General features: G+C 48.9%; 1 pseudogene; it reads left to right on the forward strand.

Moving 5' to 3' along the window:
• LOC112620658 overlaps positions 1–2,611 on the forward strand; it is a 50,131-nt pseudogene extending 47,520 nt beyond the window's left edge.
• The last annotated feature ends 16,074 nt before the right edge of the window (positions 2,612–18,685 follow it).

An 18,685-nucleotide genomic window follows, 5' to 3' on the forward strand; every position in this document is an offset into this window, starting at 1 on the left:
ATTAAACTTTTCCTTCAGTATCATTGACTCCTCTGTGTCATCACCCTCAGTCACCTTTATAAATTAAGACCCAGGCACAAAATCATAAAGGCAGAAGAAAGCCTGGTCACAGAAGCCGAGAAAGAAAAGAAGTGAGGGTCAGGCGTGGTGGTTCACGCCTCTAATCCCAGCACTTTGGGAGGTCGAGGTGGGTGGATCATCTGAGGTCAGGAGTTTACGACCAGCCTGGCCAACACAGCGAAATCCTATCTCTACTAAAGATACAAAAATTAGCCGGGCATGGTGGCAGACGCCTATAATCCCAGCTACTTCGGAGACTGAGGCAAGAGAATCGGATGAACCTGGAGGGCAGAGGTTGCAGTAAGCCCAGATGGCACCATTGCGCTCCAGCCTGGGCAAAAGAGCAAAACTCCATGTCAAAAAAAAAAGAAAAGACTCCAAGTTCTTCAGCTTTGGGACTCTAACTGACTTCCTTGCTCCTCAGCTTGCAGATGCCCTACTGTGAGACCTTGTGATCATTTGAGTTAAGGAGAATTAACTTATATACCCTATTAGTTCTGTCCCTCTAGAGAACCCTGGCTAATACACACCCATTGGGTCTACTAACCCAGAGCTCCGTGGTGACTTAGTTGTGGGTAATTTTGGCAGAGACAAATTGCGGGTAATTTCAGGGGAGCAAACACACGAGGGAAAGAATAGGTTCAGCAAGTGTAGAGAGGTGGTTGAGAAACTCTACTCCAAGGGAGGGTCCAGAAATGGGGCCCAGCTGGGAGGTCAAGACAGGATTATTTTAAATGGAGCCAGGCACAGTGGCTCATGCCTGGAATCCCAGCACCTTGGGAGGCCAAGGTGGGAGGATCACTTTAGGCCAGGAGTTCGAGACCAACCTGGGCAAAATGGTGAAACTCCCCCAGCTCTACAAAAAATTTCAAAAATTAGTCAGACATGGTGGCACATGCCTGTAGTCCTAGCTACTCAGGAGGCTGAAGTGGGAGGACTACTTGAGCCCAGGAGTTTAAGGTTGCAGTGTGCTATAATCACACCACTGCACACAAGCCTGGGTGACAGAAGGAGACACTGTCTCTAAAGAAATAAAAATTAAGAAACAAAATGGGGCCAGGCACACACCTGTAATCCCAGAACTTTGGGAGGCCAAGTCAGGAGGATCCCTTGAGCTCAGGAGTTCGAGACCAGCCTGGGCAACACGACAAAAACCCCATCTCTATAAAAAAATAAAGAAAATAGCCAGACCTGGTGGTGTGCACCTATAGTCTCGACGAGTCAGGAGGCTGAGGCTGGAGGATCGCTTTGAACCCAGGAGGTTGAGGCTGCAGTGAGCTCAGATTGCACCATGGTACTCCAGCCTGAGTAACAGAGTGAGGCCCTGTCTCAAAATAAATACAATAAAATAATAATAAAATGGGAGACACTGTTTTGTAGGCAGGAATGATCCAGGAGACAGGCACGGTTGCAGACGGCACTCTTGGCACCTTCTCGCACAGGTTATGCTGCTCACTGCTTCCCAGGAGACCATGAACAAGCAATTAAAGGTCCACATCGATCCACAGACCTAAGGCCCATTTATTTCTGACTCTTGTCTTTTCCAGGGGGTGCTCTAAATAGATGTTGAGGAGGCAACCCTTGGACCCTAACAAAAACAGCAGGCTCCCTATGCTTGTGAAACTCAGTAAACCCCTTTTCCAGCTGAGAGCTCTTCTCCCCCTTGCAATGGCCCTTATACCTGTGAATCACAGGGCCCGATCCCTGTCTGCAGGGATGAGGTTTAGAAGGACACACTTTGGATGCAGGGCAAGCGAGTCCCAAGTTGGGACTCAGTCTGCGAGGATTGGCTTCACGCAGGAAAGAATTCAAACGCAACTCTCTCCAGTCCAGGCCTCCAAGATAACAAAGAAAAGAAGGAACAACGATTATGCCCAAAAGGGTCATGATCACGTGCAGTCTATTCACTGCACGAACTGTGCTCGATGCGTGCCCAGGGATAAGATCATCAGGAAATTCGTCATTCGGGCCAGGCATGGTGGCTCACGCCTGTAATCCCAACACTTTGGGAGGCCGAGGCGGGTCGATCACCTGAGGTCAGGAGGGCGAGACCAGCCTGATCAACATGGTGAAACTTCACCTCTACTAAAAAATACAAAAATTAGTGGGACATGGTGGCAGGCACGTGTCATCCCAGCTACTCCGGACGCTAAGGCAGGAGAATTGCTTGAACTCGGAAGGCGGACGTTGCAGTGCGCCGAGATCGTGCTACTGCACTCCAGCCTGGGTGACAGAGCAAGACTCAATCTCAAAAAAATAAAAAAAGAAATATGTCATTCGAAACATAGTGAAGGCCACAGCAATCAGGGACATTTCTGAAGCGAGCGTCTTCAATGCCTACGTGCTTCCCAAGCTGTATCTGAAGCTGTGTTACTGTGTGGGTTGTGCCATTCACATCAATGTAGTCAGGAAGCGATCTCGTGAAGCCCGCAAGGACCAAACACCCCCATCCCGATTTACACCTGCAGGTGCTGCCCCGTGACCCCCATCAAAGCCCATGGAAGGAGCTGAGTCCTTAAAGACTAAAAGACTATTCTCTGGAGAAAAATAAATTGGAAATTGTACTTAAAAAAAAAAAAAAAAAAGGAGAATTCAAGGGCAAGCCAGTGGTAGGGTAGAAGAAAACAGCTTTACTGAGGCTGCAGGGTTATAGCTCCATGACTGCTCCTATGAGCAGCGCTGCCCCGTAGGCAGAGAGCAGCAGCTCAGGGCAGCTTTGCAGTCACATTCACACCTACTTTTAATTACATATAGATTAAGGAAGTGGCTTATGAAAAAAACAAAATTTTGTTTTTGTTTTTGTTTTTGTTTTTTGAGACGAAGTCTCGCTCTGTCGCCCAGGCTGGAGTGCAGTGGCCGGATCTCAGCTCACTGCAAGCTCTGCCTCCCAGTTTCAGGCCATTCTCCTGCCTCAGCCTCCCGAGTAACTGGGACTACAGGCGCCCACCACCTTGCCCGGCTAGTTTTTTGTATTTTTTTAGTAGAGACGGGGTTTCACCGTGTTAGCCAGGATGGTCTCCATCTCCTGACCTCGTGATCTGCCCGTCTCAGCCTCCCAAAGTGCTGGGATCACAGCCTTGAGCCACCGCGCCCGGCCTATTTTTGTTTTTGAGACAGGGTCTCACTCTGTTGCCCAGGCTGGAGTGCAGTGGCACCATCTCAGCTCACTGCAACCTCCGCCTGCCGGATTCAAGCAATCCTCCCACCTCATCCTCCTGAGTAGCTGGGACTACAGTCCTGTGCCACCACATCTGGCTCATTTTTGTATTTTTGGTGGAAATGGGGTTTCACCATGTTGGCCAGGCTGGTCTCAAAATCCTGACCTCAGGTGATCCACCTGCTTTGGCCTCCCAAAGTGCTGGGATTACAGGTGCGTACTGCGCTGGCCTATGCAAAAGTTTCTAGAGAAGGGGTAGTAACTTTTGGGTCCTCGAGTCATTGTCCCGGAAAGGGACGGAAACGCCCAGGTGTTACCATGGCAGTGGTAAACTGACATGACACACTGGGGGGGGTGTCTTATGGAAAGCTGCTTCTACTCTGTCCCTGTTTTTTGTTTTGGGGTTTTTTGTTTGTTTGTTTGTCTTGTTTTGTTTGTTTGTTTGAGACGGAGTCTCCCTCTGTCACTCAGGCTGGAGTGCAGTGGTGAGATCTCCGCTCACTGCAATCTCTGCCTCCCAGGTTCAAGCGATTCTTCCACGTCAGCCTCCCAAGTAGCTGGGATTACAGGCGCGGGCCACCACGCCCAGCTAATTTTTGTATTTTTAGTAGAGACGGGGTTTCAACATGTTGGCCGGGCTGGTCTCGAACTCCTGACCTCTGGTGATCCACCCGTCTTGGCCTCCCAAAATGCTGGGATTACAGGTGTGAGCCACTGAGCCCAGCTCCCAGCCCTGTTTTAACCAGTCCTCAGTTTGGTCCGGTGTCCAAGCCCCACCTCTAGAGTCAAGTCCCGCCTCCTACCTCCCTTTGAGAAGATGGGGCAACGGCCTGTCCCCAAAACAGCCCTTGTGATGGCTAGCAAGATCTTGCAGGGTGCAAGGGGAGGGACGGAGACGAGTGGGGTTGCATGGAGAGAGTTTCTGTTACAGACATAAATCCTTTGTCTCTCAGAAACGTGGACACTCTTCCCAATAATAGGCATTTTTTCCAAAAAGCATTTCTTTAAAAAGGTTTCCTTTCACAAGTCCAAGGCATGTCTGAGACGCTCTTTCCCCAGGCACTACAAGTTTCTAGTCTCCTCTCCCACTCTGAATTACAGCCTCTTCTTTCTCATTTATTATTCATGATTACGGTGACATATCCGGCCATCTAATTCATTGTCTCCAAACGCTGACTTCATCTCCTTCCTTAAATGCTCAGACAGCTGGAATTTCTTCTGAAAAAGTTCTGGGCCTCACACTGGTGTTATCTTCCCCCTGAACAGGCATGATCCGCTTAGAACTTTATTGGAGATCTTGTAAAAGAGCCCTTCGGAAACAATCAGGGCCTCCATGTGTCACCAATCACTTAGCACACAGAGAGGACAAATGAGTGCTAAATGCAATTGCTGGCTCCCGCGGCACTGCAGAGAAAATTCAAGGTGTCATCCTGCAGCTTTCCCCGGGTCAAGAAGGCTCCAAACACACCCCCCCCCACCACCACAAAGGTCATTGACTGCCTGGGGACAGTGGAGGATGGGCCAACATCTTGAATTCCCACAGGGAGACAACAGGCTGTCCACCAGCTGAGAAGTGAGATGGAGCAGGGACCTCTTTTTTAGGGGCCTGGGGACCCCACAGCATGGAAATTAAGGAAAATTCTGGTTCTTTCGAGGGAAATTCCAGGCATCTAGCTAGCCCCAGAAGTAAGTCAATTGTTAAAACAAAAGGTAGCAGTAAGGCCGGCACGGTGGCTCACACCTATAATCCCAGCACTTTGGGAAGCAAAGGTGGGTGGATCGCCTGAGATCAGGAGTTCGAGACCAGCCTGGTCAACATGGTGAAACCCCATCTCTATTACAAATACAAAAATGAGCTAGGCATGGTGGTGCACGCCTGTAATCCCAGCTACTCGGGAGGCTGAAGAAGAATTGCCTGAACCCAGGAGACGGAGGTTGCAGTGAGCCAAAATCGTGCCATTGCACTCCAGCCTGGGCAACAAGAGCAAAACTCTATCTCAAAAAAAGAAAAAAAAAGTAATAGTAGCCTAAAACAATAAACCAAGCCAAGAAAGTAAGATTTCCAGAGATGTTTGCTTTCCGTATAGAAACTAAAGATAACAGCTTACCGTATGTCCCTGAGCTGTGTTTCAGAAACCTGGACCTCCACTGAACGCCTGAGATAAGGGGGAACTACAGACTGAATTCTGAGCACCATTCTTTGGTCTAAATTTCTTTCTGAGGGGCTTGGAGGGCATCACACCCCTGAGACAGTTAACGTTTTTCTCTGCTGACCCCAGTTTTAAACAAAGCTTCTCTTCCTTAACCAGTTGCAAATCAGAAAATCTTTGAGTCCACCTATGACCAGTAAGCCCTCGCTTCAAGATGTCCCACCCTTTCAGGCCTAAACCAATGTGTAACCTCTGTGTATTTGTTCACAATTTTGCCTGTAGCTTCCGTTTTTCTGAAATTTACCTCTGCCTTTAAAACTTTTGCCTGCAAGCCATCGGTGAGCCAGGATTTGAGCATTTTGCTACCGGGTCCTTCTCACTTGGCATACTACAAATAAATGCCTCCCTTCCTCCTTCCCTCCCTCCCTTCCTTCTTTCCTTCCTTCCTTCCTTCTTTCCTTCCTTCCTTTCTCCCTCCCTCCCTTCTCTCCCTCCTTCCTTCCTTTCTTCTTTCCTTCCTTCCTTTCTCCCTCCCTCCCTTCTTCCTGCCTTTCTTTTCTTTCTTTCCTTCTTTCTTTTTCCTTCCTTCCTTCTCTCTTTCTCTTTATTTCTTTCCTTCTTTCTTCCCCCCTCTCTCTTTCTTTTCTTTGAGAGAGTCTCACTCTGTTGCCCAGATTGGAGTGCAGTGGTATGGTCTCGGCTCACTGCAGCCTCAACCTCTCCAGCTCGGGGAATCCTCTCACCTCAACCTCCCAGGTAGCTGGGACTATAAGCACACACCACCATGCTCAGCTAATTTTTTGTATTTTTTGTAGAAATAGGGGGTTTTGCCATGTTGCCCAGGCTGGTCTTGAACTCCTGACCTCAGGTGATCCACCCGCCTAGGCCTCCCGAAGTGCTGGGATTACAGGCGTGAGCCACCACACTTGGCCTGTATTTTTGTTTTGTTTTTAAGATGGAGTCTTGCTCTGTCGCCCAGACTGGAGTGCAGTGGTGTGATCTCAGCTCACTGCAGCTTCCACCTCCCAGGTTCAAGGGATTCTCCTGCCTCAGCCTCCTGAGTAGCTGGGACTCCAGGCACAAACCATCACGCCCAGCTAATTTTATATTTTTTTAGTAGAGTCAGGGTTTTATCATGTTGGCCAGGCTGGTCTCAAACGCCTGACCTCAAGTGATCCACCTGCCTAGGCCTCCCAAAGTGTTGGGATTGCAGGCATGAACCACCACGCCCAGCCAATATATTTAGATACATAAATACTTACCATTGTTTTGCAATTGCCGGCAATATTCAGTACAGTCGCATGCTGTGCAGGTTTGTAGCTTAGGAGCAACAGGCTACATCATCCAGCCTAGGTGTGTAGTAGACCACACCATCTAGGTTTGTATCAATACACTCTGTGATTTCATACAACCATGAAATCACCTAACAATGCATTTCTCAGAAAGTATCCTTGTCATTAAGCAACACATGACTCTCTAGATGAGTTAATAAATATGTTAAAACTGACCAAATTGTATGCTTTTTTTTTTTTTGAGCTGGAGTTTTGTTCCTGTTGCCCAGGCTGGAGTGCAATGGTAAGATCTCAGCTCACTGCAACCTCCACCTTCCGGGTTCAAGAGATTCTCCTGCCTCAGCCTCCCAAGTAGCTGGGATTACAGGTGCTCCCCGCCACCATGCCTGGTTAATTTTTTTGTATTTTTAGTAGAGACGGGGTTTCACCATGTTGGCCAGGCTGGTCTGGAACTCCTGACCTCAGGAGATCCGCCTGCCTCGACCTCCTAAAGTGCTGGGATTGCAGGCATGAGCCACCACGCCCAGCCCAAATTGTATATTTTAAATATGTGTGGTGTAACATACTACAATTATACCTGAATCAAATTGGAAAAAAAAAAAATCAACTCAAGGAACTAAAATAAAACATTTTGAGGAGAGCTTCACCTCCCCACTGGTCCTGAATTTCCACATCTTTTAACCCAACTTCTAATTTTAGATAGAAAAGAAAGAAAAAGAAAAGAAAAAACGACACTAAAGTGAGACTTCACTTTAGAAAAGTGTTGAAAATACGTTAAACACTGAGGTGTTACCATAATAAATGAATAATTCCAGAGCTGTCTTATCAAATATTTTAAAATATTTAAAATTAGCAAGTGCAGAGAAAATTAATGTTGAGTAAACAATTTTAATGAATAGATCCTATTATGTTCTAATGAGGGTTTTTTTTTAATTCTGATTTTATTTTTGTAACAGAAGCTTTTCTTTCCAAGTCTTTTTTTTTTTTTTTTTTTTTTTGAGACAGAGTCTCACTCTGTGGCCCAGGCTAGAGTACAGCGGCGCAATCTTGGCTCACTGCAACCTCTGCCCCTCCAGGTTTAAGCAATTCTCTGCCTCAGCCTCTGGAGTAACTGGGATTACAGGCACGTGCCACCACACCTGGCTAATTTTTTTGTATTTTTAGTAGAGACGGGGTTTCACCATCTTGGCCAGGCTGGTCTTGAACTCCTGACTTCGTGATCCACCCGCCTCGCCCTCCCAAAGTGCTGGAATTACAAGCATGAGCCACCGTGCCCGGCCTCTTTCCAAGTCTTCTTAAAGGGAATTTACTATTCCATATGTTTAAAGCACAATTTAAAGAGAACGAATCCGTTTTAAACTAGATAATGAAGTCTACAGTGTACAGACAATTTCGTGTACAGACTTCTTGTCTGGTCCTTCGGTTGATTCCCAGTCTGTTTCTTTTCTTTTCCTTTTTTAAGAAACAGGGTCTCTCTCCATCACCCAGGCTGGAGTGCAGTGGCGCAATCACAGCTTACTGCAGCCTCCACCACCCGGGCTCAAGTGATCCTGCCACCTTAACCTCCCAAGTAGCTGGGACTACAGCCGTGTGCCACCATGTTCGGCTAATTGCTTATATTTTTCATAGAGATGGGGGTCTCACTGTGTTGCCCAGGCTGGTCTTGAACTCCTGAGCTCCAGTAATCCCCCTGCCTCGGCCTCCCAAAGTGCTGGGATTACAGGTGTGAGCCACCTCTCCTGGCCCTGTTTCTTTTCTGTTTCAAGGCCTTGCACAAGTCACGCTGCCACTCTGAGCCTCAGTTTCCCCATTTGTAACACTGAGACAATAATTCCTCAACCCCAAGTAGCCTGATGCATGGCACACACTATAGCGATGGAAGACGGATTTCCTTCCTGTATAGCAATAGCTGATAATTATTTGATGTTATACTCAGCCCTAAAACTGTTATCTCTGAAAAGGATTTCTGAAGGGAGAAAATGACTATGCTTGTTGCCTTCACTCAAGTCTAAGTACTGTTTATACAATAAACTGGATGCTTCTGGATGCAACATAAAACGTTCCTAAAATAATCCCACCTTTCATTCCTCAACCTGCCAGACAGCTGAACCACAGCTTTATGAAATATGAAGAGAGCCCACTTTTACGGCCGGGCATTCATCTTCAGGCTCCTTGGCATACGAGTCCCTCCGAGTTACTTTATTATTTCCAAGAAACTGTAACTGAGCCTTTTTATATACCTGCTGTTGTCGTAAGAGTGATCACACATAAAGCATGTCAACCGAATCGGAGAAAGGCATCCTTCATCTGGTTTACTGTTTCCTTGAGACAGTTGCTCTCTGGGCTTGGTCGGCTGACAGCTTTGATAGGATTATTGAGCACAGCTTTTCATGCAAAAGAAACCTGGAGACCGAGGCAGTCCTCCCTTGGTTGGTCCAGCCAGGGGGCTGGGGTTGACAGGACGCGCCTCTCAGCAGATGAGGGTCAGGTGAGCCTGACCCGCAGCTGCTCCTGGGTGCAGGCAGCTGGGCTTGGAGTAAATGCTTAACCACGGAGACAGCTGCGAGAGTCTCAAGCACCCTTCCCTCTGTGTCTCCATCCTTCCTGTGGCTCCAGCCCAGCCTCAACTCCCTGGTGGGGCCAGCCATCTTGACCCTTCTCCGCCAAAGGACCAGGTAAGATGTGTCTGCACAAGCAACAAATCAGGGTACAAGTCTGTGCCCTGTGGTAACTTAATTATATAATTATTCAAATCTGATATGTTCTCTCTCTCTCTCTCTTTTCTTTTTTTTTTTTTTTTTTTTTTCACAGACAGATCCTCCCTCTGTCACCCAGGCTGTAGTGCAGTGGCGCCGTCTCGGCTCACTGCAACCTCTGCCTCCTGGGTTAAGTGATTCTCCTGCCTCAGCCTCCTGAGTAGCTGGGATTACAGACATGCGCCACCACATCCAGCTAATTTTTTACTTTTGTAGAGCCGGGGCCCCACTGTGTTGCCCAGTCTGGTCTCACACTCCTGGGCTCAAGCGATCCTCCTGACTCCCAAGGTGCTGGGATAACAGGCATGAGCCACAGCACCTGGCCTTGTTCTCTTTAAATTGTGCTTTCAATATATGGAATAGTAAAGTCCCTTTAAGAAGATGTGGAAATAAGAGCTTCTGTTACAAAAATAAAATCAAATTTTAAAAAGCCCCTCATTGGAACATAATAGGATATATTCACTAAAATTATTTACTCAACATTCATTTTCTCCGTACTTGCTAGTTTTAAATATGTTTGTCTGACAAGACAGACCTGAAATGAGGCAGATCTAGCTCCAACTCGCCTCCCCAGGCGTCAGTTTCGCCGTCTTTAAAATGGGGACAGAAAAAAAGGCTTAAAAAAAAAAAAAGGATCAAATGAGACAGTGGTGGTGAACATGCTTTGTAAATTAACCCAAGGCCTTGGTGGCTCACCCCTGTAATTTTAGCACTTTGGGGGGCCGAGGTGGGGGATCACTTCAGGTCAGGAGGTCCAGACCAACTTGACCAACATGGTGAAACCCCCTCTATACTAAAAATACAAAAATTAGCCGGGCGTGGTGGCACCTGCCTGTAGTCCCAGCTACTTGGGAGGCTGAGGCAGGAGAATCGCTTGAACCCGGGAGGCGGAGGTTGTAGTGAACTGAGATCGCGCCGCTGCACTCCAAACTGGGGCACAAGAGCGAAACTCCGTCTCAAAAAATAAATAAATATAATAAATTAGCCCGAGGCGAGCTGTTATTGCCATTATTATTCCTCCTTTGCATTAGAAAGACGCTCACCCTCCTCCCGCAGGCCCTGAGGCTTGCAGATAAACAGTAAATGTTTGCCGACTGTAATCCCTGCAGAAGCGCTCCTCCCGTGAGCCGGCTCAGCCTGGCAACCCTGAAGAAATCACTTATCGAATCGAGGAGCGCCCGCCTTCCCGCAAGGTACCCCCTACTACCTAAAGGGAAGTCTCTAAATACCCTTAAAAATAAATCTCAAAAATAATTTTAGTCTCATTAATTCTGGAAACAAACAAATGCAGAGGAAAGACGACGACCCGAATTAAAGGACAAGGCAAAAGGGGATGAGAGGTCCCTGGGGGGCGGGGGCGCGGTGACCCCATACTTGACCACAAGTACCTGGACCCACAGAGGGGCGGAATAACGGGGCGGGGCCTTGGCGAGGTGGGACCTGGGGTGGGCGGGGTCTGGATGGGGCGTGGCCCGCAGTTGGGGGCGTGGCGGATCGTGGTCCACCGGCGGGGGACTGGACGCCAAAGGCCGGAGAGGGGGCGGGGGCCAGGGAAATAACAGGACGGGGCCGGAAGGAGAGGGGGCGTGACCTTGCCGCCTCCTGAGCATTGAGGGTGCAGGCAAGGGGCATCCCGGCCGCGTGGCCCTGCAGGTGACGTGCGTGGTGGAGAGCACCCCAGGTTGGGGCGACGTACCAGTGAAGACAGCTTTCTCCTCTCTAGGGTTGAAGCTACGCGAGCACCACAGGCTTGAGGGAGCCTCCGCCTCGCAAACTAGGGGGACCCCAAGGGAAGGAGGAGAAGAGACACCCCCAGAGTATTAGGAAATTCCTGGCCCCTCATTAGCACCCTGGAGTCTTTCCAAAGAGAGACCTGCACACCCTCTTAGGAGGTGAAGCCCCTCCCCTAAACTACCTTGGCCCCGGGCTCATATTTCAGTAGTCACAGTGTGGCCCTAGGAGCTATCGCCTTCCCTGTCTCGCCTCCCCTCCCTCAACTCTGCAGGCAGGCAGCTGTGAGCACTGGCGCTGGAGGAGATAGAGGAGATAGTCAGGGCACCTGCCTCAATACCCTGGATCTAATGTAGAGGGGGTAAAAGAAATCGTTATAGGCCAGGCACAGTGGCTCATGCCTGTAATCCCAGCATTTTGGGAGGCTGAAGTGGGCAGATCACCTGAGGTCGAGAGTTCGAGACCAGCCTGGTTCGAGACCACATGGTGAAACCCTGTCTCTACTAAAAATATAAAAATTAGTTGGGCATGGTGGAAAAGAAACCTTTATAGGGTGGAGTGGTGGGGTCACTTTCCAGCAAGGTCTCAGAACCTTTCTTTCCAAGTTGTTTATGCCCTTTTTTGTCTGTTTGAAAACTGAAGTTTGCAAAATCCTTCAAGGACCTACATTGCAAACCCAGGTTTATGTTTTAAGCCTGTGGCTCCCCGAAGTAAGGTGCAGGGAATGTGTTCTGTGGACATGTTCACATCCACAGGGCCCAGGGCTTCTCTGCTTTTTGGTTACTTTTTTTAAGAGAAGGACCAGGAGTGGGCAGGTGGGCATCCACTGTGTTATTTTCTATTAGCAGACATGATGCATGCCAGGTCCAAATGGGAAGTTGCATCCGCCAGCTTCTGCCCTCTGCTTTGAGAATGGGAGAGTTCCACAAGGAAGCAGCTCCTTCCGCCTGGGTTCCAGAATCAGACACATGGAGCTGGCCCACAGCCACAGGCTTGCACCATGAGGGAAAATAAATGTTTGTTGTGGCAAGCCGCTGAAATGTGTGTGATGTTTGTTATTGCAGCAAATCTGACTCATACAATCTGCAAACTAAAAACAGAAACAGCAGGAAGGGGCATGGGTGTTGGAAAATGTCTGAGCAAAATGATGATGTATTCTATGTACTTTGGGTAAACAGAAGATTTCTTGCAGAAAGGGAGGAGGGAAGGAGAAAAGGGACAGGCACAGGTTTTGGAATGGGGGTGGGAGGAAGGCTTCTCCACTCACTACTTTGTGAATGTAGAGATCACCTCATTATTTGAAGACCCTGTTTTCCGGTCTCTTGAGAGGATCTGAGGAGGTCATATATAAGCTGGCACACACCAAACCTTCAGGACAGATTAACTCCCTTTCTTCCCTCTACCTCATTCCAGACTCCAATGAGGCCAGCTGGGCATGAGCTAAGCAGTGCTGACACAGAGCAGGTGAGGCCCCTGGCTGAACCCTCTGGAGCCCCAGCATCTTGAGAGATGGGTCCAAAAGCATCCATAGAGGCTGGGCCAAGTCTACCCCAGGAATGACCCCATTAGTGTGCCCTGAATTTGAAATAACCAGTTCCTCAGAATACCACCCCATAAGATCCCACCATGCTTAAAGTGTACCAAGAACCCAGCTCTGCCCTTGTATTAGTCCATTTTCACACTATTATAAAGAACTACCTGAGGCCGGGCACAGTGGCTCACACCTGAAATCCCAGCACTTTGGGAGGCCGAGGCAGGCAGATCACCTGAGGTCAAGGGTTCAAGACTAACCTGGCCAATATGGTGAAACCCCAGCTCTACTGAAAATACAAAAATTAGCCGGGTGTGGTGGCATGTGTCTGTAATCCCAGCTACTCAGGAGGCTAAGGCAGGAGAATCGCTTGAACCCAGGAGGCAGAAGTTGCAGTGAGCCGAGATGGCGCCACTGCACTCCAGCCCGGGTGACAGAGGGAGATTATGTCAAAAAAAAAAAAAAAAAAAAAAAAAACTACCCGAGACTGGTTAATGTATAAAGGAAAGAAGTTTAATTGACTCACAGTTCTGCATGGCTGGGATACCTCAGGAAACTTACAATCGTGGTGGAAGGCGAAAGAGAAGCAAGTACCTTCTTCACAAGGCAGCAGAGAGAAAGAGCACGCAGGGGAAACTGCCACTTTTAAACCATCAGATCTTGGGGAAACTCCCTCAGTATCATGAGAACAGCATGAAGGAAACCTCCCCCATGATCCAATCACCTCCTACCAGGTCCCTCCCTCACCACGTGGGGATTACAATTCAATGAGATTTGGGTGGGGACACAGAACCAAACCATATGAGTCCTCCAGCAAATTCCCCAAAATAGGGTCATAGGGGACGTCCCACAGGTAGTCCAGGAAAGAGAACAGATTCACAGAAGGGGTTGGACTCAAAATCCCTCCAGCAGGTTCAGCTTTGGAATACAAAATAAGAAAGCACCTATGTTTCAGATGCCCCTTTCTCAATATCAGGCTCAGAGTGTGGGGTTTCAGCTACACATACATGTGCCCTTACGATGTGTGCTTCCTTCTTGCAGTGTGGACTTGTGCTGCCCAACCAGGGACAACATCTCCCAACCTCCCCTGCAGGTGGGCGTGGCCACATAGGGTCATATGACTGACTTCCAACCAATGAAATGAGAGGACCTGGTCCATGAAAACCTCCCCATCCATCCTCCCATCTCTGACACATTATCAGGTGGGTAGTGATGCCCATGGTGCCCTTGGAGCCAGCTGGTGACATTGGCAGAGACTCAGGAGGAGCCTGAACCAACCACCCACACCCCACCTCTAATTTGAGAAAGAAAAACACTTCTGCATGTTTGGCCAGAGAGTCTGTGAGGTTTATCTGTTACAGCAGCTGTTACTGTAACTAACTCACCTCTCAATGTCCTTAGCCCAGGGCTGGGCTTTCTGGTCCTGCCCTCATGGGGCTCTCAGTCTAGTGTCAACAGACTGAGATGAGTTGGCCATTCAGTGACAATGGTGAAGCACTTAAGAAGATGAATTCAGCCTCTTCCAGGACAACGAAGAGTTATCAGGGTATTTGGAGGGGACTGGAGGAAGGGACAAGAAGAAGAGCATGGATCGGGTGCGGTGGCTCAGCCTGTAATCCCAGCATTTTGGGAGGCCGAGACAGGTGGATCACCTGAGGTCAGGAGTTCAAGACCAGCCCGGCCAACATGGTGAAACCCCAACTCTACTAAAAATACAAAAATTAGCCAGGCACAGTGGTGGACGTCTGTAATCCCAGCTACTCAGGAGGCTGAGGCAGGAGAATCGTTTGAACCCGGGAGGCGAAGATTGCAGTGAGCTGAGATCATGCCACTGCACTCCATCCTGGGTGACAGAGCAAGACTCTGTCTACAAAAAAAAAAAAAAAAAAAAAAGGAAAGAAAGAGCATGCCAGATGGAGGGAACAACATATGCCAAGGGTTTCCCCCCAAAATGTGTCCCCACAAAATGTCATATGTTGAAATCCTACCCCAGAATGTGACCTTACTTGGAAATAGGGTTGTTGCAGATGACATTAGTCAAGATGAAATTATAAGGATGAGCCCTAATCCAATATGATGGGTGTCCTTATAGAAAGGGAAAGTTTGGATACAGAGGTATGGATGCAAGAAGAACAGTTCGTCATTTAGTGAAGAGATACAGGGAGAAGATGGCCATGTACAAGCCAAGGAGAGAAGCCTGGTATAGATGATCCCCACAGGCAGTGGCCCACACCTGTAATCCAGCACTGTGGGAGGCTGAGGCAGGTGGATCACCTGAGGTCAGGGGTTCGAAACCAGCCTGGCCAACATGGTGAAACCCCGTCTCTACCAAAAATACAAAAATGTATTTGTACATTCTGTACACCCTGGCTACGCGTGGTGGCATGTGCCTATAATCCCAGCTACTTGGGAGGCTGAGGCAGGAGAATCGCTTGAACCTGGGAGGCAGAGGTTGCAGTGAGCCAAGATCGTGCCATGCACTCCAGCCTGGGTAACAAAGTGAGACTCTTTCTCAAAAAATAAAATAAATGAAATAGCTGCTTCCAGCCCGCAGAAGGAACCAACCTTGCTGACACCTTGATCTGGGACTTTTGGTCTCCTGAACTGTGAGAGAATAAATTACTGTTGTTGAAGCCACCCAGCTTCAACTTTGTTCCAGGCAGCCCTGGTAAATGAATTCACCAAGTAAGTTATGGAAGTTGAAGCTGCAGGCAGGTTGGGGGTGTGGGGTGGTGGGGGAACTGCAGACAATCTGTAGCAAAGTAGGATGTGGGAGTGAGGGCAGATGAAGTAGGGAGGAGGGGAGTTCAGTGACACGTTCAGGAATTTGAGGTTTGTCCCTGGGGCGGGGGGAAGACAGGTCTTCGAGCCGGGAGGGAAGGTGGTTGGTTTGAGCTTTATAAAAACCCACCTGGGCCTGGTGCAGTGGCTCACGCCTGTAATCCCAACACTTCAGGAAGCCAAAACAGGAGTATCTCTTGAGCCCAGGAGTTCAAGACCAGCCTGGGCAACACAGTGAGGCCCCATCTCTACAAAAAAGTTTTAAAAATTAGCCGACCAGGCGCAGTGGCTCACACCTGTAATCCCAGCACTTTGGGAGGCCGAGGCAGGTGGATCACGAGGTCAGGAGATTGAGATCCTCCTGGCCAACATGGTGAAACCCATCTCTGCTAAAAATACAAAAATTAGCTGGGCGTGGTGGCACATGTCTGTAATTCCAGCTGCTCGGGAGGCTGAGGCAGGATAACAAATCCCTTGAACCCAGGAGGCGGAGGTTGTAGTGAGCCGAGTTCACGCCACTGCACTCCAGCCTGGCGACAGAGCAAGACTCCATTTCAAAAAAAAAAAAAAAATTAGCCAGGCGTGGTGGTGTACCTGTAATCCCAACTATTCAGGAGGATGAAGATTGCTTGAGCCGAAGAGGTTGAGGGTGCAATGAGCTGTGATCGCACCACTGCACTCTAGCTTGGGCAACAGAGCAAGACCCTGTATCAAAAATAAAAATGAGAGAGAGAGAGAGAAAAGAGAAGAAACCCAACCAGGCTTCAGAGTGAAGGAAGCGGCTATGGCCATCTAGGCAAGAGAGAGTTCTAGGGCAAAGAGATGGAGAGAAGAGGGCAGCTTTGGGGTATTTCAGCAGTAACATTAACAGGATTCCACAGCAGTCAGTGGAGGCCGAAGATGATACCCACCCATGCTTCTGTTGCTCACTGTGATCCATCAGAGAGAACCCAGCACAGGACGGCTGCTCCCCAGCCTAGCCCGAGCAAGGCGACCATTTCCTTGGGAACCCGCTACTGTCTGAGCTCAGCCCTCCCCAGCAAACTCGGAAATCTAATTTTCATTCATTCCGGTGATTTATCGAGCGCTGGCTCTGCACCAGACATTGATTTTCTGGGCACAGTGAAATGGTTCCATCTCTCTTGGAGGTGACCTGGCATGAACCAGGTTCAAAGAAACGGATGAATAAAACCACAATGCCAATTTAGTGACTTGCCCTAAGAGACACAGTTATCGGGCATACAGGGTGACAGACTAGTACCCTCTGTTCCTCAGACAGGCTCCCAGGAGAGCCAAGATGAATATTTTCTGGCTGCTTCGGATGGACAGACCTCCTTGCAAACTGGCTGTAATTTCTTGTCCAATAAGCAGGTCTCCTAGAGAAAGCCACTGATGCCCCCACATTTGCCTGTTTAACCCAGAATCAGAACAAGGAGAGGGAGGCGAACGTGGGCGGGGGCTCTGGGCTTGGGCAGCCTGAGACTTTCTCTCCCACACGAAGGACCAGCCCTGGCAAGAAAACCTCAATATCTTAGCCAAGATGCCTCTTGTCTGGCCCCAGCTGAACGGCTGTCTGCCCACAGCTGTCTCCAGGCCCTGTGCTCACCAGCCTGCCTCCCTGTGCTTGGGCTCTTTTGCAAACAGAGTATGATTCAATTGGCCAGATTTCCACAAACTGGAATTACAAACCCAGGCCAGGCTGCCTTCCGGCAACTGCCCCCAGATCCCAGAGCACAGATATTCTGGATTTTTCTAAATCCTCCAGCCTCCCACTCATAGACCCTGAATCCCACTGAAAGCAAATCCCAGTCAAGGCAGACACATGGCTTTTCTGGGCACCCTCATTTCCAGAGACACATTTTGGGTAAAGCTAATGATACCCCAATGTCAGGACCTCTTGCTTGCTTGGCTCCTGCAAGAGTTGGGAGACGCTGGGAGCCATAGAGTGTTCTAGGTGGAGACAGAAGCCAGGTTGGAGTCTGCGAACATGTCTAGTAAGTTACCTAAAGGGGTGGCAGAAGAAAGGGACCTGAATATTCAGGGTGTCTATACTTTGTAGTGATTTCTTTTTTTTTTTTTTTTGAGACAGAGTCTCACTCTGTTGCCCAGGCTGGAGTGCAGTGGCCGGATCTCAGCTCACTGCAAGCTCCAGCTCCCGGGTTCACGCCATTCTCCTGCCTCAGCCTCCAGAGTAGCTGGGACTACAGGCGCCGCCACCTCACCCGGCTAGTTTTCTGTGTTTTTTAGTAGAGACGGGGTTTCACCATGTTAGCCAGGATAGTCTCGATCTCCTGACCTCGTGATCCACCCATCTCAGCCTCCCAAAGTGCTGGGATTACAGGCGTGAGCCACCGCGCCCGGCCTGTAGTGATTTCTTTTCTCATTGTAAATAAACATTCATTTTCGTCCCTAAGCTTATATTGTATTTACATATTCTTTTCCTCAAAGGGAATCCCCCAAAGTGTCTAAGCTTCAGGCTTCACAGAGCCTGGATCCACTCTTGCGGGTTTCCCCGGAGTTCTCATCCCAGCTCTTCTCCCACAGGGAAAAACAGCCAGCGCCCCTCCGACCCTCCCCAAGGAGACCACTGCTGTCAGGAGCATCCACGTGGCTGGTGCGATGATGTTTCTCCTTCATTTCATTGAAGGGAGAGACTTTCATCTTTTCATAACACTTGTCTTCATGTTCCTTTCCAGGGACATTTTTTAAGCTTTAAATTTTTTTTTTAACTTTGAACATTGCTTTCAAAGTTGAATCACGAATTTTGGTGCCTCCCCCTCAAAATCAGAGTACTGTATTTTTGCAAACGACAGAAACATCAGCTGTCTTCCCTCAGTCATCTGTCTGTCTGACTGACACATTTTAGGGACAGACGGTCTCAGTGCTTAATTTATGCCTTTGGATATTGGAGCGAGCTTCGTGCAATCATTTTGATTTGGGAGTTGCTGTATAGCCATCTACGCATCTCTTATTAGTCTGGTCTCTGGTTTGCTGTCTCTTCAGCCATGGAGATTTTGCAGCCCCCCGCCCCCACCCAACCCAGTGCTTTGTTTGTGTCTGTTGGTTCCCTCCCCACCCCACCCCCTTGTCAGCTGGGCTCCATATGGGACTGCTTCAGGTGCCAAATTCTCCGTTCAGGATAAAGCCTGTTACGTATGGACATGTGCAGGAGGTGTTGTAGCCAGGGCGCCGTTGCCATGTGAACAGGTGGCAGGGCTCTGGACTCT

This window comes from Theropithecus gelada, chromosome 3 (assembly GCF_003255815.1).
Source record: "Theropithecus gelada isolate Dixy chromosome 3, Tgel_1.0, whole genome shotgun sequence".
NCBI lineage: Eukaryota > Metazoa > Chordata > Mammalia > Primates > Cercopithecidae > Theropithecus > Theropithecus gelada.